This window comes from Porites lutea, chromosome 12 (genome assembly GCF_958299795.1).
Source record: "Porites lutea chromosome 12, jaPorLute2.1, whole genome shotgun sequence".
NCBI classification, from domain to species: Eukaryota; Metazoa; Cnidaria; class Anthozoa; order Scleractinia; family Poritidae; genus Porites; species Porites lutea.
In genome coordinates, this window is record NC_133212.1 from 14393807 (window position 1) to 14410761 (window position 16955).

A 16955-nucleotide genomic window follows, 5' to 3' on the forward strand; every position below is an offset into this window, starting at 1 on the left:
CCCTTAGCGATTTATTTACACTTCATATCATTAAAATTTCAAATTCTTTGTGTTATCGGCAATAAATAGCTGTTAACTTTCTGTCAACTGGCATTATTAAAATAGCAGCTCAGGGAACAAGTAATTTGCCTAGAAAAAAGTCACAAAACCAAATCAACTCCTTTGACTATTCTCAGTGTACATGTAAGTTCATTTGCGATAATTTGATTGTTAAACTAATTGATATCCTCTTGTCATGTTTATTCTTTGTCATCATATAGTGCTGTTTCCTGGAGGTCAAAATTATATTCTTTTTAAAGGTCAAATGAAGCAAAAAATTGACATATTTTCTTTTGTCGCTTTACCTTCACCAAACACTAAAATATTCCCTCCTGCTTTACCATGCAGGTTGAACATTGTCCCTTAGCTAAAAACCAAATCAACTCCTTTGACTATTCTCAGTGTACATGTAAGTTCATTTGCGATAATTTGATTGTTAAACTAATTGATATCCTCTTGTCATGTTTATTCTTTGTCATCATATAGTGCTGTTTCCTGGAGGTCAAAATTATATTCTTTTTAAAGGTCAAATGAAGCAAAAAATTGACATATTTTCTTTTGTCGCTTTACCTTCACCAAACACTAAAATATTCCCTCCTGCTTTACCATGCAGGTTGAACATTGTCCCTTAGCGATTTATTTACACTTCATATCATTAAAATTTCAAATTCTTTGTGTTATCGGCAATAAATAGCTGTTAACTTTCTGTCAACTGGCATTATTAAAATAGCAGCTCAGGGAACAAGTAATTTGCCTAGAAAAAAGTCACAAAACCAAATCAACTCCTTTGACTATTCTCAGTGTACATGTAAGTTCATTTGCGATAATTTGATTGTTAAACTAATTGATATCCTCTTGTCATGTTTATTCTTTGTCATCATATAGTGCTGTCTCCTGGAGGTCAAAATTATATTCTTTTTAAAGGTCAAATGAAGCAAAAAATTGACATATTTTCTTTTGTCGCTTTACCTTCACCAAACACTAAAAAGAACCATCCTAAGTGAGATTTGGTAAAGATTTTTCTTCCCAAGCCTTTATAGAAAGATAAAAGATCAAAATCCGAGCATTTCCGAAAACTTCACGAAAACGTTTCTGAAATGGCCGCGTGATAGACTGGAGACTACGTGACGTCAATGTTGGTCTTTCAGGGCGGAAAAACGTTCTGCGCAAGCTTCTGCGCATCCCTTATCGCCTTCGTTTGTTTGTCTCGTTCTGCGAGAGTTCTGACTGAGACTAAATGAAATTCACGAGGTGCGAACGTTTGCTCCTTGTAAAGGCTTTTTTTTGTTTTTGTTGTTGTTGTTGTTGTTTTTTCGTCACTTGAAAATTACTTTGGATTCAGAACAACCAATGTCAGAGTAAAAACAGATCATCCGTCAGTCTGATGAGGAATAAAACGTTTTGAACATTTCCAAAGAGGCTGGTATTTTCCTGATAATCGTGCATTCGATTTGTGAATTGATTTTGTGTCCAGTTCTTCGCCGTCTTTCGCCGGACTGAATTAAAACCCGCTTGTATTCTGTCATTAGTAGTTACGGTTAGTTTTTTTACATGCCCAGATTTATTTACCTTTGCAGAACCAGCTTTATCCTTGTCTTCAGTCGAAGAACCGTAATGCTAACGCTTGCGAGTGAACAAACTTGAGTGCTTAAAACTTCCTCGGAACTTTAGAAGGCCAGCAAGCTTACTTGAGATGAAAAGACTACTTTGATCATTTTTCTGTTGCTCAAATAATAATAGTCAGAGTTTTTTTCCTTTAGTTTTTTCAGTTTAATTACATAGTTTTGTTATCTTTCTGTACGCAAATTTTCCTTTCACTCGCTGTGAAGTAGCGGAGAACGACAACTGCCGGCAGTGACTCCAAAACAATCGACTCTTTGCCCGAGCTGGATTTGACTGAAGCAAGCAAAACAAATCCTTATGTGCAGTTTTCTGTATTTTCTAATGATTCAGTTTGCTGAGTTAAATTTGCTTGAATGAAGACCCTCGCATGGACCAGTTATTTATTACTCAAAAAAAGTAGCTAATCTAGCCAAGTAGTCGGAATCATGGCTTGGCTGCGAAGCTCGCAACTGATCTTTTGCTTTTAAGATCTTTTATAGGTAGGTTGTTTCCGTACAGAAAATTCACTTCTTCTTTGTCAGCAGTTATAAGAGCCTTAAGCCTTATGTTTTTTTTAAAATGAAAATTTGTTGCTTTGCAACCTTATTGAAGCTTTTTTAGTTCACTTAAGCTGAATTTTATGCATGATGGAATTGTTCTTTGCTTGTGGCATCTCTTTGCCAGCTTAAAGTGGCCTCTATGGTCCTTAAACTGACCTCAATCGGTAATTAAATCTTACACATAATTGGAAAGAAGTTTTTGCAATAATGTAACTTCAACTTGTTTGAAGGAAATCTTACTTACGCGTAGGTTTTTAACAGGTGTTATGCATGTTCAACTTGACCACACAAAGCAAAATTAATCTGCGCAAAACGATCAAGTTTAAAAAGCTATGGTTGCTTTGAGAAGATCTTGGGGAAGATTTACTAGATAAAGATTAACTCTTTTTCTGCCCACATATCAACGCCAAAACTTCTACATCGAGGATGTTGTTTATATTTTAGTGATCTGCGGAGCTAGAAATGTCCGATCGAGCGTGGGTTTTAAAATATCAGCTCGAGTGCGACAAAGTTCAGTGACTTCAAACGCATTGGGGGCAAACTTGAATTTCTTTGGGCAGATTATTATACAAAGATATTTTGTTTTTGTGTCCACGGCGGAGCTCCGGACCTTATATATCCAGCAAATTCCTTATATGAACACATTTTGTGAATGCATCTTGAAAAAAATCAGACTTAAGCACGCACATTTCCAGTACAACTCAAGGAAATTAGTAAATGTCGTTTAAGTCCGTTGTACTATGATGTATTCTTCGAGAAAATTAAATAATAAGAAGGTTATAACCACAGCTTGCAACTTTTGAATTTATGGCCGCACAAACCACTTCTGCGCCAAGTCGACTCAAAAAGCTCTGTTTTGAATTTCCCGCTTTTTTCACCTGACCAACATTGACGTCACAAGCTGTTTTTTCCGACAATTTTTCCGACCGCTCTACGAAGATAAGGGCCAAAAAACAGCAATTTTTAATTGCGAATATCTCGGAGATACTTGCTAGAATTGAGCTGAAACTTCATAGAATGTTTATTTGGTTCATATTAAACATATTTCCTTAGAATTGAACTAAAATAAAAAATTCCGAATTTTTGGTTCATTTGACCTTTAACCTTTTTATTTTCCATCCACTGAAAGCAAATTCAAATTTGGAGAACCGGGATTGTTCAGTTTCTAAAACTAGAAGACTGGTCAAAACAAATCTAGTAGTTGAATCAGCTCGAGAAGTGTAGGGGCCGCTAATCCAAGCCCTAAGATAAGTGGGGGGGGGGGGGCGTTCTCGACAATATATTTTTCCCTTGCGAGCCCCAGCTTGGTCTAAAATATGGCGGGGAACATAATCCCCCGAACCCCTCCCCTAGATCTGCCACTGAGTTTTGTGAGTGCAATTTATTCTCATCATAATTAATACACTTGGGAGTATTCATTACTGTGGAAACTAAGAAATGTGAAGCTTAACGGGCCAATGGTTTTTCGGGTTTGTGTTTTAACCTCAATTTTTCGGTTTTTGATCTAAACATTTGCGACGCAAAGTTGCCACTTTTTAGCTACCTCACCTCGTTAACCAATCAGAGGGCCAGTTTCCATTTACCTTTAATATTTCTGGTTAATTAAGAACGCGGAAAATTCATCTACAAAGACGAAAAATTGAGGTGATATTATATGATATTATATGGTATTTTATGATATAGACACGAGTGTTTTACTGGAAAATATACCACTCGTAAAATTCATAAAATCTACATCCGTGACCCGAGTGGTCTATTTTCCATAATCTCACATGTGAGTTTATCGATGACGTAATTTCGGTAATTTCTCTCTTAGTCTATTATTTTATCGATGTCTTTTTGTCTATATAATAAAAAGAATATCACATGGCGGCTTGAAGATATGAATTTTATTTTCTCGTGGCAAAAACAATATTTTACTCACTCGCTACGCTCGTTCGTAAAATATTGTTTTGCCACTCAAAAATAAAATTCATATTTTGCGCCACCATGTAATATCCTCTATATATGATAGGATTCAAACAGGGATGACGGTGACGTGTTCGATTACCAAGCAATTGGGAGCTAATCGCTTACTCAAATCATCTCTTGATCTAGCTTTAAAAATTAAGGATCGGACCGGCGTAGCTATAGCGTAGATATATGAATTATTTATTTGAACAAAGTACGGATACTGGATTATACCTTATCCTCTTTTGATTATAATACATGTAAGATCAGTCAACGTAGCAATTATGTCATAAAGCCCGAAGAAAATATTTTAAATCATGACAATAGTAGCTAAACCTTACTTACCCAATTTGTGGATGTCTCTTTTTCACAGGACAGAGATGAATACTGTCTGCTCCATTTTTGTTGGATGGATAGTGCTTCTAATCGCTTTTGGTAATCTAAATGTTGTTGTTGTTGTTATTTTTTTGTTAGTTTGTTATTTGTTTGCTTGTTTGTTTGTATTTTGTAAAGGTTTCTGGCAACCCAGCAAAAAATAATGATGAATCAGAAAAGTTTCTCAGATTAAAACGATAACTTACAAATCAATTTGTTAGTTTGTTTTAATCACATTCTAATACAAATCTTATCTTTTAACTTACATTGACATAAAACATGGGAACTGCTTTTTTTTTTCAGTTTACAAATTTTTTAATCTGGTAAATTAATCTGTGTGTGTAAGTCTTCAGGAGTAGTCAGAATTCCCAAGATGAAGTACCTGTGGAAAGATCTATCCATGCTGAAGTTGTTGTTTACCAGCTTAAATAGCTTGAAAGCGAAGGAAGGAAAATATGCATCGTTGAAGGTGTTTCGATATAGTTTTTCGGAGGCCATAGCGATATTTTTCAATCGCTTTCAAAGTGATTTTATCCTTGTCTGATCGCTATAAAATTTTCAGCAATGATTGACTATAGATTGAAATTTGTCAAAATGTAGGTTTAAGTAAAATGGATATTACTATGACAACAATAAACAAAAAACTTTGAAATTGATGAACGCCTAATTTTGCGCGATCTAGTCCTGCTAGAGGAACTTAAAGTCTGGTGTTTAGCAAATAACCTCCTTAAGAAGTAAAAAATTCTGTTCGTTTGAATTCGACTAAAACGAAGATATATTTCAAACATTAAATTTCCAATAGCCGTGATACGTTTTAAATGACTCAAATTATTCTTAAGTAGCTGTGACTGCATTAAAGCGATCCAAAGTCAACAGAACAACACAGTGTGTGCTTTAATCTCACAGGAAAACAAACTTCGAAGACGCGTACAGAATTCGGTGACTTGGACCAAAGCTGGCCATAAAAAGCGATAGTTAAGCGATGGTATGTAAACTTGTCCCTTTACAACAGTGAGTCACACTTGAACTTCTACGTAGCTTGTATTAGACTTGTACCACAAGATGCACGATAGTTGTACGGTTTGTAAGGTTTCGAGAAACTAAAACAAAATTATAACTGAATATTCTTTGGAACGTTTTCTTTCTATTTGCAGTGAGAAAATATCTAAAGGCTTTTTAAAGTTCTATAAGCTTATAATCATGGTGGGCTGGCAACGGCCTTTGATCTTGCCGCTTTTCGGCTTTCCATGATCGCCCCAGTTAAGAAATCTGTCAATCATTCGACAACTGTAGCGAGCATGCGCGAAACGGGCTGGGAAAAATAACAAGGAGCTCATCTTCGCAGCGATTCGACAGTGTGAAGTGAATTCGCTTTTATAATTTTAATCTTGTTGGTCATTGCTTTCTTTCGACTTTGCTGTAGCCAATTTTTTTCCGCGGTAATGTGGAGCTTACGTTTTCTTTTCTTCTGGTCTTGCGTTTGTCATTACATGCGGTTTACTACGCTGAGAACGAGGCTAGTGAACATGTTCCTCGATGTCCGACCTTTTGACTATGTGTTTCTGTTTAGAAGACCCACAAGACTAAAAGAAGGGCCAGCTCTCCAATACGTTTGTAGAAGAGTTTATATTTTCAAGTGAAAGGCCCTAAATTAATTCTTCGCGATATTAAAAAAAGTGTCTTGGCTGTGGTCGAGTAAAAGAGTTGTCAGAGTTGTTTACGGTTTTACTACACCTTTAAGACGAGAAGAAATAATGATTGAGATTCTTAATTTTACATCCTTGATTGAGAACTTATCCTGGCAGAGTTGCGTTGGATGATTGAGTGGCATGGTCAAATCTCGTAGTTCATGTGTTTCTTTAAGTACTAGAAGCTAAATAAATTTTGCCAAGAGATCATTCTCTCTTGATTTTGCACTTGTTGATATGTTAAAGTTTCGTTCTTCGTGTGATTTAATTTAAACTTTACCGTAGTTTCTAACAAATGAATCTTAGGCAATTAAAAGGGTAATTATTTTTTGTGTTTGGAATTCGCTTTTCATGACATCAGTTATTACACTGCCTTCAGTTTGAGTTCTCATTCAAATGTGTTTTGTTGCAAACAAAAGAGGGAAAAATTATAAATTCCAAACACTACACTACCCCTTGGAACAAGATTATGGTTTAAAGAAGATGGGATTAGCTAGGTTCAGAAAATAAATGTTCAACTTTGCATGTTTTGACAAGGACCACATCTGGCTAAATATGCTTCAAAGGGAATTTATAAAGTCAGGGAAATGGTGACATTTCTATTTTTGCCTGTCCTTTGCCCACTGTGATCAGTTTTTGCCATACAGTTGCATGTACTTTTTAACACCTTTGGACATCAACCTGCCAGGTTAGTTTGTGTCTGTATATAAATGTAGTTAATGAAATCAAATCCTCTCAACTGGATATGAAAAACACCATAGGATGCCTTGGAAAAAAAATGTAAAATCATATTATTAAGATAACATATTTATTTGTAGTCAACTGAATATTGGAAACTTGTGTTGAGGCAGGCAAAAACATTTTTCAGAGACCATAAACATTCACTGACTTTGCTGTTACAACAAGTGATAAAAGGGTATTAAAATGTCAGATCACCTCCCTGCGGCTTTGCTGTTACAACAAGTGGTAAAAGGGTATTAAAATGTCAGATCACCTCCCTGGGCTTGCCCTGAAAGAGATTATGGGTGGCATAGTAGGACACATTGTTTATTTCCCTACCCTTTTTAAGCCAGGAGCCGTTATTTTATAATTCTGATTCATTTCATTTACTAATATACAGAATTAAGTTAACTTTTAAACTTAGAAACATGGAAAAAAAACTTGGGGAAAAATGGTGGTACCAAAAATGTAACTATAGACTGCTCTTCATCAACCTTCACAGCCCAAACAGACACCCTGTTCAAAACTCTAAAGGGTGAAATGGTCACCACCCTAAATCAGCAGCACATACCCATCTAGGCCAAGTAAGCCAAGGGTAGTATCATAGAAAGAACTGCTGAGGGGATTGGGCTTCAGAGACAATAACTTCTTTTGATGGTTGATAAAAAATCAATTTTACCTTGTTTGTTTTTGTCGTAAATCAAATTCATAACTTACACAAACAACTGAAGTTGTACATTTTTCAAGCTCCTTCTGATTCTCTTTATAAACTTTGCAAAACATTCAATTTTCTTTTTTTCTGTTTCTTGTACTTCAGTCCTTTGAGGGATTTTCTCAATGCATACTCCCTTTGATGTACTCACTCTTATTAGCCACTGGATAAGCCTCTTCCCCGCACTAAACCATTATAATCATTTCAATTAAAATTCAGAACTACAGTGTAATTCTTGTACAAACAATTCCAAGGAAATACTTGAAACCGAAGTCACTATCTAATACGAAACTACTAAATACAGTACTGCTGTTGGAAATTTATTGATTATCACTCCAATGATATTCCGGTGAAGGTTTTGAAGGTTCAGTAAAACCCTCCCAGCCTTCTATAATATTAAAAATATCTTTTACTGATAGACCCAGTATATGTGAAGCAAAGTGACTGGAAAATTTACTCTGGCTTTACTAAATTGGCCCTGTATTCTGTATTTTCCCCCATATATATTTGTTGTGGCTCCCGGTTTACAAACAAACTGACGAACAGCGAAGTAGAAAATTTGTTTAATGAACATTCCTATATGACTGTTGCAAGACTCATACTACTATAGTGAGCTCGTAGCATATGTTTAGGATAAGGAAGAGAGTTCTTAATACCGCTGTAGGTGGAAAAATATAAGAGATGGAGACCAGGCTGCTTGCTCGAAAATTCACGAAGCTTATAAATAAGTGAACTTGCAGAGATGCCGAAACACGATAAGTTTAGTCACCCAAGAGCTGTTCATACATCACGCCTCCTGATGTCCAAAAATTCCATTAAAAATGTTCTTGAAAACCTTTCCTTGATGTTTGGACGCGGGAAGACTCAAAACCGAGCAAAAACTCATCGTCACTCTCCATGTCTGCATTCTCCGCCATATTTGTTGATATTTGCTTTGAAGGAAAATGGTACTCAGTCTCACTCGGCCAAATTTCTTAACTGGGGCGATCATATAAACTCGGTTCCAGACCTCGATGCTAGCCCCCCGTGCTTATAATCAAACCTGATACTCGGTCAGATCGATCATTGTCTCAAATCTTACAAACGTGCATAAACTAAATAGCCGCATAAACTAAGCCCGACTTCGTTAAATTAAATATAAAAAAACAAACATCAAATACAATAATTACTCAGGCTTACCATTCGAGATGCTCTGAAAACTATTAAGTAAGGCCAGAATCGCTTCAGACTTTTCAACCCTCTTACGCATCAAGCAAGGTGAAAAACGAAAACGATGCCACCCGAAATCGGATTTCCGACTTTCACAAGCGACGTATTTCTCAACCAAAAACCCAATAAACAAACTAGCTATGAAGAACAGAAGACTCTTGATAGCAACAGAATTTCATTTTGTACATTCAGCGGAGAAAGACAGTTAAAAACATCACAAGTTGACACAAGACTCTGTCAGCTTCAGCTGTCAAAGTAAACAAGATTCAAGATGCTGCATAAATTTTCTGCATGAGCTCACCTGTCAAATTTTGACCAATCAGAGCATAAAAATTGGACGTAGAGCGTGACCAACGCGTGACCTTGGTGAGAAAAGGCAAAAGCAACTGGCATGTCTTCCCTGCCTGTAAAAACTGGCTGAATTTTAGCTTCCGAGGTCAGTTTGAAATCAAAATTTTAATAGTGCGACACATATAAAAAACAACATATTTCATATGAATTAAAGAAAATTAAACTTAAGCCTGCGATCATTTGAAAACTAGTAACTTGTCAGCGGATACCTTCAAAAAGATACTCGAGCTCGATGGGTCGACACCTGAGCCCGCGATACGGTCAGTTAATACCGGTCAGCGGATACCCTGTTTCGACAGCTGTCAATTGATCACAACATTGATGTACAATATGTGTGCAATATCAGTCTTCCTGTGCTACCAAACTAGCTAGAAAGTGTGAGATTGAACATTGGTTGTCCTATGGTGCGGACGGACGGGCGGGCGGGCTGCGGGCGGTGTACGGTCACGTGATTACCAAATTTTCTCGGATGGGTAGATTTACTTACCCATGGTGCTCCGCAGGCGCGCTTCGCGCGCCAGAGCTCCGCTAACAATAAACACTAGAAATACCTAGTAAGGAAAGGCGAACTAATATCCATGACTAATACATTTCAGTGTGAGTATTAGTCATGGAGGTATGTATGGTGCGCATTATTTTGGAAAAATTAGCATAACGTCAAAACAGTGAATGTTGCATCCTCGGAGACCCAGGGGCAGTCAGTCGGGTCGGGAGAAAAGGCAGGACGAAAGTTTTCAAGTACGGGCGAAAGAGCCCCTGGGTACCGACTCTCACCGAACTATTTCCAAAAATTCAAGCGGATGCCGCCTCCTGATTGGGCACAAAAAAATGCTTTGTATTATTGTGCCCAATCGGCGAACAGTTCCTCCTGAGTTCTTTCCGTGAGTTCGTACACGACGGCTATTGTCTCGCAACACTTGCCCGGTTCGTTCATCAAGCTTGTGCGTGCAAGAAAAACTTTTATTTTCTACTTTCCTAACCAGAAACGAAGGAACGTTTGGGATGCTATCAGCAGGAGCAATTTAATTTTCCCAGAGAATATTCTGTTTTTGACGGATCACAATGTATCGTAAATAATAGGAACTTTAAGACGCGGCGGCGACGAGAAAGTCAAATTAGCAATAGCTTCACAGGGCAAAACAACAACTTTGCACGTGCATCACGCTTTTTTGTACATTTCTTTGCCGTCAACTGCACGACTACCTGTGAAAATGCCTAATTTCACGTTTTGTGAAGGACGTAAACAAGCAATGACAAAATTCATTCTCTTCATGAACTTGGATGGTTGAATTCAGCGCCAGAAGAGTCAGCGCTTGCATTTGACAAAGTAAGCCAGTTGGAATAATCACGATAGAGACTGAAAAAATGTGAATTCACTTTTCCTTGCCACGTGGTTGTCAGCCGTCGTGGTATCTTTTAATATATAGATTTAGCCAGGGCTAAAAGCGAAGCTCCCGTTAATTAATTCATAATTTAACTCAAACAATAAGATTAGGCCTGGAAAACAAATAGACCTATTCGTGTATTGTATTTGCATTAGCTGTAGCATCATAATGTGGCATTCACCAGTCTCTCCAACATTGCTCCATCAGAGAGACTATGAATAATTGGACAACACCGAAATATAATTTTAAGAAACACATGCGCCACGATAGTCCTTGGCGGCAGCCAATTTACACGTTGCATTCCTCTGTCTAAAAGAGAGGCCAAAATAAAAATCAGGCCGGATTTTTTGTGTTCGACAAGTTTAGTTTACTAGTAAATCTTGGCGACAAATCTGGTGGCGTGTAAACCAGCCTTTTAAACATACTTTTTCTCATCACGTCTCAGGTAAACAGTACACAGACCTCGGACAGAATTTGTTCTTTTTTGCCCTATTTAAACCTATAATTCTGCAGTTTTTCACAATTTTGCAAGAGAATTTGCACTCATTCAATATCCACGACGATCAAAGCACGCGCTTCCTTTGCACAACAAATTATAGCATTGAATTAAAAAACGTTTTCTGTTAGAAAAATCTGGTCCTATGTGATATGCGGGGTAATAATTATGGGCTTTTAATGAAAACGATAAAAAAAATTCCCAAAATCATTTTTCGGCCAGCCGGACGGGTTCTCACTTTTGACAGGCACCAAATTTGCAATGCGATTAATAGAGTTACCATTATTTACGCTTCAACATGATAGAGAAATTGTTATGTTTAGGTTTTATTTCCCTTTATTCATTAAACTGTGTATGATTTTGCTATGTGTAATCTTTAAAAGCGAGTGGTATTTACGCGCGGCGTTTTGAGTATTCCTACATGCGATGTTTATGTTCGACTGGAAACAACCGGTGCAGCGATGAAAATTGCGAGAGGGACTACTAACAATCAATAAAATAAGTTTAATTTGGTGAAACATGTACACAGACAATAATTTTTTTTCGAAGATAAGTATTGAGAGTAAAGTGTCTCAGAAAATCATGAGTCAGGCAAGCATAAGCTTATTTATGTTTTAAGCCGGCTTCCCGGTGTTCGCTCTTTTTCAAGATGAACTCGAGGCAAGAAAATCACTAAGAGCTTTCTGTTTACAGCCAAAATCATAACTAAATAATGTTCGGAACCTTTTCTTTGAATTTGCGGGTCGAAAAATGTCTAAAGGCTTTTTAAACCTGATACTATTTTAGGTTAGATCATTGCTCGTGTTTTAACTTAAGCCACATAAACCATACGCTCGACTTCAGGAAACCGAAAAAAAAAAAACATCAAAAACTATAATGGCTCAAGCTTACCAGTCAAGATGCTGCTTCTGAAGGTCATCAAGTGTTCCAGAATCGCTTGAGACTTTTCAACCTTCTTACGCCTCAAGCAAGGGTAAGTGAGTAAGCTCATTTTTGAAAACGATGCCATCCGAAATCGGATTTCCAATGACTTTGACAAGCGGTGCATTTGTCAACAAAAAGCGCAATAAACAAACCAGCCACGAATTACAGAAAAATCTTGATAGCAGCTGTATTTCATTTTGTACACCAAGTAGAAAAAGACAGTTTAAAACATCACAAGATGACACAAAACTCTCTCAGCTCCAGCTATCAGTAAGCAAGTTTCCAGACACTGCAAAATTTTCCGCATAAACTCACCTGTCAAATTTAGACCAATCAGAACATAAAAATTGGACGTAGAGCGTGATCAACGCGTGACAGTGAGAAAAGTCAAAAGCGATTGCCTTCCCTGCATGTAAATGTAAAAGCCGGTTGAATTTTCGTGTCCGAGATCAGTGCGAAATCAACATTTTAAAAGTGCGGCTCATGAAACACGACTTATTTCATATGCATTTTAAAAAAATTGAACTTGAGCCTGCGATCATTTGAAAAGAAGCAACTTGTCAGCGAATATCTTCAAAATATTTCTCGAACTCAGAGGGTCGATACCTGAGCCCGCGATATGGTCAGGCGATACTGGTCAGCAGAAACACTGTTTTGACAGCTGTCAATTAATCAAAACATGGATGTACAATATCAGGTTGCAGGCTCCCAAACTAGCTAGAAAGTGTGAGATTAAACATTGGTATGCCTGTGGTGCGGACGGACGGAAGGTCGGGTGGTCGGTGTACGGTCACGTGATTGCCGAACTTTCTAGGATGGATAGATTTTCTATAAAGCTATGGGGCTTCGAATTGAGCCCGTGATCAAATAAAATATCAGTGCAAAACTTTAAACACTACGTGAACTCAATAGATAGAAAAACGAGCCCGCGATCCACTAAGGTGATGATTGTCAGCGTATACTCTAGTTTGACAGCTGTCAATTAACCTTCATTAGAATGGCGAATATTCGAATTAACAGACTACGAGTGTGAGTAGGACATTTCCGTCCGGCATGTAGTGGAAAATGCCAGATCGTGTACCTGAGCGAATCTGAGCCCTCGTTATGAGTTTTCTGATAGCGGTCTGCACATGTCCCATTTTGACAGTTGTCAATTGACCTTAATTTGGCCTACCAATGTAACTTTAAACGACTGTCAGCCAACTGACAGCCTTGCCTGGCGTAGTTTCGTTTTTATGTTGAATTGGTAAGTGTGACATATTATATCAGCTTATATATAGGGGCAAAACGACTGGTCTTTTATCTGAGCCCGCGAGACGGTCATGTGATAATTGTCAGCGGATGTCTGATTTTGACAGCTGTCAATCTAATCGTACTCATACCGGTGGCTTACATAACTAAGAGGCTAGTCAAGTTGTGCAAGATCTATTGTGACATTTGACATCGGCTTACATGAAGTGTGTGTGTACGGACGGGCGTACGCTACGTCATAACCAAATTTTCTGGGATGGATAGTTTACCAAATTTCTTACCCATGATGCTCCGCTGCGCGCGCGCTTCGCGCGCGGGAGCTCCGCTAAAAACTCCCTAGTATTTACGCAAGACGCGCGACCGATGCACGCGTGAATACCTGTTGTAAGCTCAAGCTTGTATTTTTGGAAAAGCGTCTTTGTTTTCGGGCAGACAATATTTTGAAATCTGATGGGGATTTTATATCAAACTGAAAGTTTCCTGACTGCGTGCATTTCTTTGGTGCATGAGCCAGACAAGCCGTGATCGAGACAATAGCCGTCGTGTACGAACTCACGAAAAGAACTCAGGAGGAACTGTTGGCCGATTGGGCACAATAATACAAAGCATTTTTTGTGCCCAATCAGGAGCCGGCATCTGCTTGAATTTTTGGAAATAGTTCGGTGAGAGTCGGTACCCAGGGGCTCTTTTGCTCGTACTTGAAAACTTTAGTCTCGCCTCTCTCCCGACCCGACTGACTGCCCCTGGGTCTCCGAGGATGTGAATGTTGTAACGCAGATTTTTGACCGGTTCGTATAAAGGTAGGTTTGTCTTGAAATTTCAAGGTGCTGCAGTGAATCAATCTTACTGAAAGTTTCAGACATTTTTATATACATTATGAATATTATGTGAAGAGATTTAAAAAAAAACTCGTTCGAGTTGTTTCGGAGATATTCAAGAAAGCGCTAAAAGTCCAAATTCTGAATGAAGTTGCACTTAGACAGATGGTGAGAAAACACCGGGGTTAGTTTTTAAGATCGCAAGAACGAAAGTACACCAAAATTTCCTAGCATCAAAATATGTTATCAAGCAGCATTCTGACACTACTTAAGAATAATTTGAGTCATTTATAACGCTTTTATTAAATAATCTATCACGGCTATTGAAAATTTAAGGTTTGAAATATATTTTCGCTTTAGTCGAATTCAAACATACAGATCGTTTTACTTCTTACGGAGATTGTTTGCTAAACACCAAACTTTATATTAAGTTCCTAGTGTTGGATTTTCAGTAGCAGATTTAAATTTAGATCACACAAAATTCGGCTTTTCTCAGTTTCAAAGTTTTTTGTTTATTGTTGTCATAGTAATAAAGATTTAACTTAAAACTATATTTTCACTCAATCCATAACCAATTACTGGTGAAAATTTCATAGCGATCGGACGAGGAAAAAACCACTTTTAAGGCGATTGAAAAATATCGGTGTGGCCTCTGAAAAACTGTATCAAAACACCTTAATATAGAACGAAAATGACCAAAGCGGTCCTCAAAAAGTAAAAAGGTCATCCTGTATACAGAAAAATTATTGGAACATTTTTATGAATTGTCGCCATTTTTTATCATTTTTATTTTTACTTACCGGGAGAAGAAACGAAAGGTTTCTTTGTTACAATCCCCCAAACTGGCCGAACCGATCTGGTGCAAAAATTGGTTGAAGAAGAGATAGGTCTTAATTTGAACGACCGACAACGCCTTTACCTCTACGGATGCTGGTGTGGACGAGGAGGACACGGGATAGTTTTGGACAACATTGATTAGTAAGTAAAATCTGCCATAAATTTCAATGAACACTAAATAAATAATGATAATAAAAAAAAACAAATGATTGTTAAAAGGTAATGGCAGCGAACACATTTCTCTATTGAGTCTGGCTACAATGACTGGCTACGGCAGCAACCAGAATTATTCTTTGGCGAAAAGGATTGGAATGCGGTGCAACTACAAATGTTAAAAATACAAACCACACTGCACTGAATTCTATATCTTGTCCTCCAGAACTATCTGGTATGAAACACTTGAAAATTTTCCTTGATACAACACCGGACAAAACTGTTAAGATAGTTCCATCTGTTTGCTAACTTTTGCGCCATACTACGTCTCCTCTAAAACGAAGAATGAGCAAGTCCCCTCGTCACATGGTATTTTGTTTTGGTCTAAAAACCAAATAACGGCCATGCTATCCTAAACAGCTTTGGATATAAGGGAAGGGGGGAAATCAAGCATTCATTTGGCGATGGTTTCCATTTCTGCCAGGATGACGGGAAAAATATCGAATATTTTTGCAATGTGTCTAAACAAGGTTTGTCCGAGGCTGTAGATTTCTCTTTTTCTAGTGTTTCATAATTTGTTCCTTCGTTGTCAACTTTTCAACAGAAGGTGCATGATAATCGAGCCTATTGTCAGCTTAACTCGGTGTCTTACATCTATGGGGAAACTGTAAGGCGGCCAAAGAATCCATCAGTCTTTGCTCGATAATTGCTGCAACTTGAAGTTAATGCCAGGTTATGGTGTTACTGAGTCGACTAGTTCTGATTCATTATGAGTACGAGTAATAATAACAGTACGTAGAGGGGAAACGAAGCTTAATAACTAAAGACAGCTGCGGTTGCTTTGAGCGTTGTATGACCATCTGTGGAACTGGAGCTTAGAACGCTTTAGATATTTATTCATTTATTTATTTCTTTTTTTCTTTACTTAAATTTATCCTCAAGCTCTTACTTTTTGCTCCATCTGTTTTAAAACATTCCACCCTTTTATAGAGGGTTTTCACATGACGTCACGGCGTCCATATTGGTGTCCCAAAACAATGAAACGGCGCCCATGTTGGTGTCCCAAAGTCGTCCTGTGGGAGTTGAACTCCTTTGTTATGGAAACGCTTTCTTTTGTTCCAATAAATTTGCATAGATGCTGGTCTCGTGAGTGAAAACACTCTATACTTGTGCACAAGCTTATGTAAACAACTCTTCAAACGGAACTTTTTCATTCCATTAACTCGCGGACTATTCTGCTTTGAAACTTGCCAGAGAATTATTCCGGCCACATTCACGGTCATTGTGGTGTTGGTACTATACTCCTCTCTCCTCCACAGACACACCCGCTGGGTACCCCAATAAAAATAGCAAATAATCGAAAAATAGAAAGAGCGCGGGGGACGATGGGAAGAGAGAACATCGTGTCTCGCGCGCTTTCTTTTTCTTTCGCCCCAGCCTCCCTACAACACAAAGAGGCCTCTGTGGAGGAGAGAGACTGTACTCTGTTTGTGTAAACTTACTACATTCACAGGTGATAAAGACAGATTGGATCAATTTAGGTTTTTAAGAAACTGCCCACCTACCCCTCCCCTAAGCCATCATTTTGCCCAAAGTGAGAACAAAGAGTTAATGTTAGCTTAGGGGATGGGTAAGTGGGCAGTTTCCCGAAAAATCTAAATTTATGCGACAGGTTCAGGTTTCTGAAGAAAACATAATTCCGGTATTAGGGTCACCTACACGACCTACACTGGGGAGCCAACTGTTCCTACATTTCCTTACAAAACTTAATAAACCGTTTACTAAAGAAACAAAGAGTTGGCTCGATCACCCTCCTAGCCGAGCCAGCTTTTCTCCATATAAACTTTGGGTCACCATCACCATCACTATCATTATCGTCATCATC

General features: G+C 38.0%; 1 long non-coding RNA gene across 1 annotated transcript; it reads left to right on the plus strand.

Annotated features, from left to right (window-relative positions):
* The first annotated feature begins 763 nt into the window (after positions 1 to 763).
* LOC140921550 (uncharacterized) lies at positions 764 to 15021 on the plus strand. The gene is made up of 3 exons (XR_012164022.1): positions 764 to 847; positions 4525 to 4586; positions 14890 to 15021. It is a non-coding gene; the product is annotated as an uncharacterized lncRNA (long non-coding RNA).
* Positions 15022 to 16955: the final 1934 nt, after the last annotated feature.